Source organism: Cavia porcellus, unplaced genomic scaffold (genome assembly GCF_034190915.1).
Source record: "Cavia porcellus strain 051 isolate PalLab524CR breed Dunkin Hartley unplaced genomic scaffold, mCavPor4.1 scaffold_23, whole genome shotgun sequence".
NCBI classification, from domain to species: domain Eukaryota; kingdom Metazoa; phylum Chordata; class Mammalia; order Rodentia; family Caviidae; genus Cavia; species Cavia porcellus.
In genome coordinates, this window is record NW_026947506.1 from 44,266,636 (window position 1) to 44,277,124 (window position 10,489).

The 10,489-nt window shown below is 41.6% G+C and overlaps 1 long non-coding RNA gene across 1 annotated transcript; it reads left to right on the forward strand.

The window, feature by feature from the left end:
• Positions 1-3,624: 3,624 nt before the first annotated feature.
• Positions 3,625-7,853, forward strand: LOC134472530 (uncharacterized). The gene is made up of 2 exons (XR_010042396.1): positions 3,625-4,150; positions 6,885-7,853. It is a non-coding gene; the product is annotated as an uncharacterized LOC134472530 (long non-coding RNA).
• Positions 7,854-10,489: the final 2,636 nt, after the last annotated feature.

Here is a 10,489-nt window from a genome sequence, read left to right on the forward strand (position 1 = left end):
TTTTGCTTCCCTGAACAAGTGTTCTATATGACTTGAATAGAAGCTGCATCATTCTGTTTTGGGGAGAATTTTTGTATAACAATTACCAGTTGGTCAAGTTGGTTGTGATTGGTGTTAAACTTTCCCATGTTCTTTTTAATTTTCATTCTTTCTTTATCAGTTTGAGAAAGTGATATTCATCCCTAACTGTGGATCTATTCACTTCTCATTATCGTTTTTATTAGATTTTGCTCCATGGACATATTTTGAACACTAAGAATAGATGAATGCAAGGATTAAGACGTCGTGAGAACTTAACACCTTTATCACGAAGAAATGCCTCACTTTATTCCTGGGAATGTCCTTTTCTCTTAGAAAAAAAACATTTTTTTTATACTAGTTGAACAATTTTAGGCTTCTTTACATTAGTAGCAGAGTGGTAAATTTCACTGTTTATATTTAGCCTATTTTTTCTATATACTTACATTTAGTTTTCAGAAAGGAACATATTCCTGGAACCTGCTTTTCATCTGACACGGAAACGTTTCATTATCAATCTGATATTTTCTGTGATTGTCCATATTTGATCTGCACCCATCTTTTACATATCTTTTCCTATTTGTGCCATTTATTTTTTTGTTGCATTTTCTTTGGACTGAGAATTTTTTTTTTAAATTACGAATTCCTTTCATGTCTCCTTTTTATTAGGGAGAACTCTCGAAGAGACACAGAATCAATAGAAAACAGGTGCACCACAGTGCACGGGAATTTCTTAGGCAGCTCGCAGGATCAGACGCAGGAGAGTTTCTTGACACCAACCACCAAGGTGGGCCAGGGAATCCACGAGCTGCTCAGCCCACGAGGATGGAGCTCCTCCTCCTGGTGCTGCACAGCACCAGTGCATGGTTTCAGGCCTGGAAACTCCCTGGAGAGTCACGGGGGGTGGGGGTGGGGAGCCTACATTGAAAGGCTGAAGAAACTACAGACCAAGGCAAAATGGAGCTCTTCCTCTTATCCTGACCAACCCACACTCCTATTGGCCACTGCCATCATGATCACCATGGATCTTCTCCTTTAATTTGCTGACCTACACGTCATTCATCCACAAGCACACGCCCAAAACCACGCTGCACCAATCTCTCAGAACCTATTAGCTCATTCAAGTTGACCTGTCATAATTAGCTATCACATCTTTATTTTTTCCCTTCCTTTTTAGCTTGTTAGCTATTTCTTTTTGTTTTGTTGTTTTAGTGGTTTCTTTAGAGTTCTTACTAAATATGTGTAATTTACCACGGTCTCTTTTCAAGCTTTCCCAAATGTCTTTACACATTATGTAAGAATACTACAATATTCTTTGTGGATCTTGGGAAAACATTGTCACATTATCATGATATCATATTTCCATATAAAAAACACACAGCTATTTGATTGCTTTTAAATAATTGAGTGTAAATGTAAGGGACTTAAAATTGGAAATAATGCTTATGCTTCTGCACATAAGTATCATTTCCAGTGTTATTCATTCTGCTATTTAAATCTAGATTTCTTTGAGGCATAATTTTTGATGTTTATTAAGTACCTTTTTATATTTATTTGCACATAGATGCCTGATAATAAAAATCTTTAAGCCCTTTCTATGTAAATGGATGCAACTTGAGACCATACTCAGAAGTGAAATAAATCAAACTCACATGTGTAATTGTGGAAATGAAAGGCGAAAAAGTGCTTAAAATGAGAGGACAACTGGAATAGGGGAAGGAGAAAAGGAAGAAGGGAAAAGGTTATGTGTATATAGGTGCACACACAAAGATAGATATCTACGCTACTAATCTCAGGAAATTCGTCGAAAAAGAACAGATTGTACTTTTGTTGATTGTTAGATCATTTTTTCATGCTTAAATCCTGTAATCTGAACAACTACTCCTATGATAACGATAGGCATATATTAACTATGGTTAATTTCCTACTACTTTTGAAATTCTGTATCATTTCTATCCTTGTTTTGTTTTGTCTTTAAAACTAAAAAAAAATCTTTAAGCTCTCATAGGTGTGAAAGACTGTCTGACATCCTTTTTAATGGGATGGTTTCAGCATGCTGATACCCTAAAGGACTCCATCTTCCAGGGCACAGGAAACTGAGTCAAAACGCCCTCTGTGGGAGGCTAGGCTCTCCTGGGATCCCAGTGCAGCTCACCTTTCTGTTATACCCTCTCTGTCTTCTTCAGACCCCTCTTGTGGCATCTCTAGGGTTTTCAGCTGTCAGGAGGAGGAGACAGGTCCTTTCCATCCTGTCCAGGCTTGACGTCCTCCATGGGTCTCCTCTACTGCAGCACGAGGGTAGCAGCATCCACTGGCACTGCTTAACCACGGTCTGGGTCCCCCACCATGGGCAGCTCAGGTCAGTGCTCTTGTCACCCCTCACTTTGCTTCCATGGCCACCTTATTCTTATTTTCTGGTCCCTAACAGTGCCCCCTCCATACAGTATACACTATATACTAGTGTATAAGCCATAGCATAGTATTGGGGGACAGCCTTGCAAATATCCTATTGCTATTCGCCAATCTAGAACTACAGTGAGAGTTTTGATCAGGGAAGGGTTGAGGAAGAGGTCAAATCTGTCCTTTGTCTTATTTTTGTACATCCCTGTGAAATATTACTGATCTCTGGAGAATTGTTTTCATGCTTTTACCACATTCTTCTGGTAGCATTCACATAACTGAATATGTCAAGAATTAAATTACAATCTCTGGTCAAATAGTAACTTGAAGATTCTTTCATGCCCAAGAATTTCCTTTCTGTTTCTCCTCTCATATGCTTTCCCTTGTGTTCTTTCTTTCTTTCTTTCTTTCTTTCTTTCTTTCTTTCTTTCTTTCTTTCTTTCTTTCTTTCCTTCCTTCCTTCCTTCTTTTCTCTTCCTTCATTCCTTCCTTCCTTCTTCCCTTCATTCTTCTTTCCATCCTTCATTATTCCCTGGGACTTTTGTCAAAAATTTAGAACCAAATAATCCCCAAATATAATTTAAAATGATTTGTTATTCAAAGACTATTTTATTTAATTAAATTTCTCTCCATAGATTTTGAGAAATCAAAGCAATAAAAACATATAGCCTATATGTGACCTACTTATGATTTTTCCATTCATTAAGCTCCAAGAAATGAGTTTAAGAATCCTCACATAATTTTGTAGCAGAGAAAAAATTCTGTCAGATATTAAGACATCCTGATGTCCTGTCACTGACATTGGCTTTCCACTCCAAGTGCTGTGAAGTGTGCAGCACATTCTGATGAGCAGGATGGGAGAGTTTGATATATTGACAGCACACTAATAATGAGCAGAAGTCAAGATTAATGACACATTATGTGTATGAATGTAGAATCTATTCATCATGTACCGCTTATCTGAATTCCAAATAATAAAATGTGGGTACCTCAGAAAGTCTTTCTTAATTAAAGATAAAATTTCTGTAAGTAATTCCCAGTTCAAATGGACTATTACAATTTTACATACAAAAAATACACATTGATTCTTATAATTCATAAAATATATCCCTATCTCTGAGACAGAAGTAAGGTTTTAAAATGTGAATATTAAGTACACATTAAATATCAAGATTTCCACTATGTAGGGAGCCAAGTGACAGGCATTGCTGCCTAGATGTCTCTCTCTCTCTCTCCTATGGGCACTGCGTCTGCCTACATTAACCATAATCCTCTTCTGCTTACGTCACTTATCCGGATGTGATGGTAACCCTGTTGTATTCATCTGTTTAACCTCTTCCTGTCCCAGCTCCCGCCCTTAGCCTATAAAAGGTGTGATTATTTTCTCAATAAACCGGAGGCTTGATTGGGTTAACATCAACTTGCCTTCGTCTCTTTTTGTCTCCCCTATGTCTTTTATTTAATCCCCGCTTCTCCTCCAGGAGTTCCGAACTTGTTGATCTGCAGGCCGGATCAAGTGGCGCTCAGCGTGGGAGCCCCTGGCACGGAGAAGTTAACCAGGGAGCCGTTCGAGAGACAGCCGGCTTAAACCGAAAGTGAAAGCAAATTGAACCAGAGACCTCGGCCGAGGAATGAGTAAACTGAATCAAGGATTAAAGTTTAAAGCAACAGGACATTAAATCAAGTGCCGAGACCTGCGCAGACGACTACCCGACGTCCTGCCCGAGTCACGGTGAGTGAACGGCAACCCCATTTCCCTTCCCGACATGAATCAAGTATTGAACGAACACGAAGTGTTCGTCGGAGGCCTTATAAAGGCATTAAAGACAAGAGAGATAAGGGTTGAAAAACAAGAATTATTACAGTATTTTCAGTTTATTCATAAGGTTTGCCCTTGGTTCCCCCTAGAGGGTTCTATAGATACCAAGAGGTGGAATACAATAAGAGATGTTTTAAAAGATTATTATAGAGTTTTCAGTCCAGAAAAGGTTCCTGTGACCACCTTTACATATTGGAATTTAATTTCTGAGCTGCTTGCCCAGAGGCATGCAGACCCTCAGGTTGAGGAGACAGTTGCACTAGGTGAGGCTGCCTTGCGCGACTCTCTTAAATCTACCTCAAAACCGTCCTCAGAAAAATCTGAAGCCTCTGATTTCTCAGATGCAGAGAATGATGGCCTGTTAGAGGTCCTTGTACATGGTGATCTGCCACCACTTCCACCTGTTGACATGATCAACAGGTCCCAGGATGGCAGCCCGCTACTCCCTGTGCCTCCATGGCCAATTGGGGATTCATATAAGCCTTTAAAAACAACCTTAACTCTGAAAAGCTTGCAGCCGCAAGGCAGCTGATGCAGGACCAGTTAGATGCAGGCCACATTGTTCCTAGTAATTCCCCTTGGAACACACCTATCTTTGTTATCCGGAAAAGGTCAGGAAAGTGGAGGCTGCTACAAGACCTTAGGGCGATAAATAAGACAATGGTCTTAATGGGGCCCCTACAGCCAGGCCTCCCCTCACCCAGTGCCATTCCTTTAGGATTGTTTAAAATTGTCATAGATCTTAAAGATTGCTTATTCTCTATTCCTTTACACTTCATGACTTCCAAAAACTATTGGGAGATATTAATTGGCTCATACCATTTTTAAAACTAACTAAACATGATTTACAGCCCCTTTATGCGCTACTTCGGGGAGACATAGATCCAACTTCCCCCCCGAGAGCTTACACCTGATGCTAGGAGAGCGCTCAGTAAAGTAGAAGAGGCTATTGCTCAACAAACTGTTTCCTTTATGGACTACAATGAGCCTTTACAGTTTCTCATTTTTAATACAAAGCTTTGCCCTACAGCAATGTTCTGGCAACAAGCTCCCCTCATGTGGGTCCATTTACCAGTCTCTCCAAAAAGAACACTTTTGCCTTATTTCCAAGCTGTCTCAGACCTAATAATCCAGGGTAGAAAGCAGGGAAAATGTTACTTTGGCAAAGAACCAGACATTATCATTCAACCTTTTACAAAAGACCAAATAGATTGGCTACTTCAGAGTACTGAAGTGTGGCCTATTGCCTTAGCTTCCTATTCAGGGACTATTGACAATCATTACCCTCCAAATAAGCTAGTTGACTTTGCTAATTGTCACTCATTTATATTCCCTAAAGTCACAGCTTCACAACCCCTTCCGGGTGCCCTGGTTTTATTCACTGATGGCTCATCCTCTGGAAGAGCTGCTTATGTATCTCAAGACAATGTTTCTACCCTCCAGGCAGATACTTCCTCTGCACAATTAGCAGAGTTAGAAGCTATTCTTGCAGCTTTTGCTGCTTACTCTGACCAACCATTTAATTTGTATACTGACAGTGCTTACCTTGCTCAGTCTGTTCCATTATTAGAGACTGTTGCTATTATATGTCATGCTTCCCCAGCTGCAAATCTGTTCAAACAATTACAATGCTTCATACGGCTTCGCTGTCATAAGTTCTTTATCGGTCATCTGCGAGCTCATTCCAACCTCCCAGGGCCTCTTGCCCAAGGAAATCATTTGGCTGATGTTGCTGTACGAGCACAGGTTTTTATGGCTCAGGACTCCAAGGTGTCTAAGGCCCAACAAACCCACCAGCTACATCACCTCAATGCTCACACCCTCCGCCTTCTCTACAAAATTACCCGTGAGCAAGCCAGACAAATTGTAAAAAATTGCCCATCTTGTGCTATCCACTCACCTGTTCAACACCTAGGAGTCAACCCTAGAGGTTTAATTCCTAACGCCTTATGGCAAATGGATGTTACCCATTGCAATGAGTTTGGCAATCTAAAATATGTACATGTCATCATTGACACTTATAGTGGCTTCATTTTTGCCACTCTCCAGACTGGAGAAGCTGCTAAACACATTATAGCCCATATGCTGTCAGCCTTCTCAGTTCTGGGATGTCCTCAACAGCTCAAGACCGATAATGGCCCTGGCTATACCAGCACCTCCTTTGCTCAATTTTGTAAAAGCCTTAATATCCTCCACACTACAGGTATACCTTACAATCCTCAGGGACAAGGCATTGTTGAACGTGCGCATCATTCTCTTAAATTCACCATAGATAAAATAAAAAGGGAGACATAGTACCCCACCCAGGGGTCCCCTAGAAATGTCCTTTCACATGCTCTTTTTATTTTAAATTTTCTGACCCTGGATGCTTCAGGCTGCTCCGCAGCATCTCGGTTTTGGCATACTCAGACTCAAACACGGTTTGCATCTGTTTTATGGAGAGACCCACTAACCAATGTGTGGAATGGCCCTGATCCAGTCCTTATCTGGGGACGAGGTTCAGTGTGTGTTTACTCTCAACAAGATAGAGAAGCTAGATGGCTACCTGAACGCCTCGTAAAGCAAGTAGACAGTTCTTCAAAGACCCCATGTAACGCCCAGGAATAATGTTATTTCCTGAGGCACAATCCCCTGTGTTCTCTTACAGGTGACACATCTCCTTGGAGCCTTATGCTGCTTAACCAGCCTTCTTGAGCCACACCACACCCATGGTGGATTTTGACCCCTGCCAAACAGACTGCAACTGCTGACAGCCATGCACGGAACCCCATGACTGTGGAAGAGGCTCTTCTCGGTCTGGAGGAACATACGCCAACCAAATAGACTGCATCCAATGTTATACAAGGCATGCTCCAAGACACAGGAGAATGACTTCATACAGAGACACCAACAAATGACTGTCAACCCCTTCTCCTTGATTTTGGGGGGGGGAGTTTTTCCCTTACCTAGTTCCCCCTTTGGGTCCCCTAGCTGACCTATTGTTTCTCATTTCTGTGAGTCTTGTATTTTTCAGAGGATTATGATGTTCATTAATAACCGGATAGACGCATTTATGGCAAAGCCCATTCAGGTACACTACCATCAGCTGGAGATGACAGATCAACAAACCTACAGGGAAGGAATTCCCACGAGTGGCCCATATGATGATGCGGCCTGACTGCCCTGGGGCAATGGACAGGCAGTCAGAGACGGGCAACTAGGACATGCATGTTAATTCCAACGGCCACCTAAGACAGGCACAGGACCAACTGCTGTTCTGCAAGCCCATGACGGGTAAGGCCTGGTTGGGTTCATGCAATGAGGTCCTTGACCTAAGACAGACGCTGTCCTCACAGGGCCTGCCATACTCTTAATTAAATAATATAAAAAGGGAGGAGATGTAGGGAGCCGAGTGACAGGCATTGCTGCCTAGATGTCTCTCTCTCTCTCTCCTATGGGCACTGCGTCTGCCTACATTAACCATAATCCTCTTCTGCTTACGTCACTTATCCGGATGTGATGGTAACCCTGTTGTATTCATCTGTTTAACCTCTTCCTGTCCCAGCTCCCGCCCTTAGCCTATAAAAGGTGTGATTATTTTCTCAATAAACCGGAGGCTTGATTGGGTTAACATCAACTTGCCTTCGTCTCTTTTTGTCTCCCCTATGTCTTTTATTTAATCCCCGTTTCTCCTCCAGGAGTTCCGAACTTGTTGATCTGCAGGCCAGATCACCACTAGGCATCTTTATATGTATTATTCCATTTAGCTCTTATAGCAAGTCAGGGTAGGAAGTATTACACTGGCTTAACTAAAAAAGGAAACACAACTTTTGATAGGTTTAGGATGATTTCCCACAATAGCATTGTTACAAAAACAACAGGTTTCTTTCACAGCTAGTGAAATTCTGATGCAAAACTCATGTCACTTGAGGATAACTCATGGTCACTTTAAGGTATGAATAACACTAAATAGACTAACAAAACAAACAAAAACCCAAATGACATTAACACCGACACAAAACAGCTTTCACCAAAGACAGGATAGTGTGTACAGGAAAAGAACAGAGAATGGAATTTATGAAAACAGTGTGGGAACAAAGACTTCTGCTTTCTGTTAGATTAGAGAAAAGGCTGTAGTGACCTTCACACCTGAGGTGATGACAATGATGATACTAGCAACAGCAGCGGGGCAATTGGGAAACGCTGGCATAGCAGCCTTAAACACAGGGTGGCGGAGACCACAATGCCTGGGAACCAAGGTGACATTTGCTACTCGCAATCTTTCTCTGGAGAGAGATTCAAGGTCGCCTCTTAGAGAATGAAGAGCCAGGTGGGATGCAGCCCTCAGTTTTAATGTAGAAGACACCTGAAGGTTTGGTCAGGGGAAGTTGGGTCCAGGTCACAAGGCAGAGCGCTTGATGAGATACCTGCAAAGACAGGGCTGCAGAGGCTTGAGGCTGTCAGTAAGTGATCGGTGCACACGAGCATATTACCTGGAAAACAATGACCTAACACAGTACAGGGAAATATCTGTCGAGTTCACAAGGGTGAACACAATCTTTCATTGCCCCTGGCTACCACGTGTGAACATGGTCCCCAAGCATTTGACAGGGGACCGCGAGATAGGTAGGAGAGAGAGCTGCGGAAGACAAGTGAAGGAAATTAAGCAGTGTTCGGTGCATGCACCAGCTCCACAGAATGAGTATAATCATTAGCTAGTGAAGACACAGACACATAAAACTTTCTATTTGCTTTGAAAAGAGTCAACTAAGGAGCGGATAGAAAGTGTTCTCAAAAATTGGACTGGGGACAGCTCAGGCTCAGCAGCATATAGACAGCTGGGGCGGGGATGCCCCACAGTGCCAGTGCATGACTGTGGTCTAAACAGTCCTGTAGGGTTGCAGGTCAGAGCCTGCTCTGGGCAATGCAGAAACCCAGACAGGTCCTGTGTCAAAATTTAGACGAGAAAGTGCTGGGAATGCCACTCAGTACAAAGACATTAGCTTCAGTTTCCAGAATCAGTAACAAACGAACAAACAAATAAATGGGGAGGGGGAGAATTAGTACCTTGTGGCATCTAAAATCCATCATATTTAAAAGTAGAGAAGGTGGATCAACACTCAAAATAGTGAGGATTGTACAGTCAGTTGAAGGCTGACACTGTGGGGTTGTAATTAGTCACCTATACAGAAGGTGATACTCAGAGCAGAGACTGTAAATGGATGCACACAAAGATACACAATCAGCAGTGGTTCTCACATAACGTTAAGCAAACCCAGGAAGGAAGGGACAGAGGAACACGGGAACAATAATGAGGAAGCACACATTAAAAATAACACAATAAAATGACAGACTTAAGGAAAAGCATATTCATAGCTACCCTAAACTTAAATTATCTAAATACACCACTGAAAAATAGGATTGGAAATGTAGAAAATGACCAACCAAATTGATGAATTTTACAAGACACATCAATCTCAACACATATGTGGAACTCAAAGTAAAAGAAAGAAAACCATTGCATCATACCAGCCTTTCTAAGACAAAAACAAGAGAAGCTTTATTAAAATCTGATAAAGTAGACTTCAGAACAAATAAAATTACTTAGAACCAAAGAGAGATATTAGATAAATGTAACAGATCAGTGTATCAGAAATATTGATCCTGAATGTGTGTGTGTGCCAAATACTGACATGGTAAAACTAATGCACTCAGTAAATAAACCCATAAATGCAATTTAATACTCCAGCAAGTTCCCTTTAGTGATTTATGGAATGGCTGGACAGGAAACGGCCAAGGCCATTTAAAGTCTGAGTGACACACTCTCAGCTTTATCTACTACAGAGCCACAGAGCACTCTACCCAGGAACAGAATACTCACGGCTTTCCCGCTGCCCTGCAGTGTTCACCAAGCAGACTGTGCTCTGAGACTGCACAGAATTCAACGGATCCGAAAGAATAGAAGTCTGGCAGCATGTGCTGTGCTACCATAAGAGAGCCAGAGTAGAACTCTTATGAGAAGCGGGTGAGTCTCTAAGAAGGTGAAGGCTCTGTGGGTCTCTAAGTAGTGCTTGTGCCAAAGAAGAAGCCATTACATAAATAAAAAGGAATATTAAACTGAACTGAACTGGAAAATAATATAGCACATTTGTGGGAAAACAGCCAGAGAAATATTGAGAGGGAAATTTAAATGTACAGCTCTTAACATATATTTCAGAACGGCAGAGAAGATTCAAATCGATGAACTTTCATTTCAGAAACATAGAAATAGAG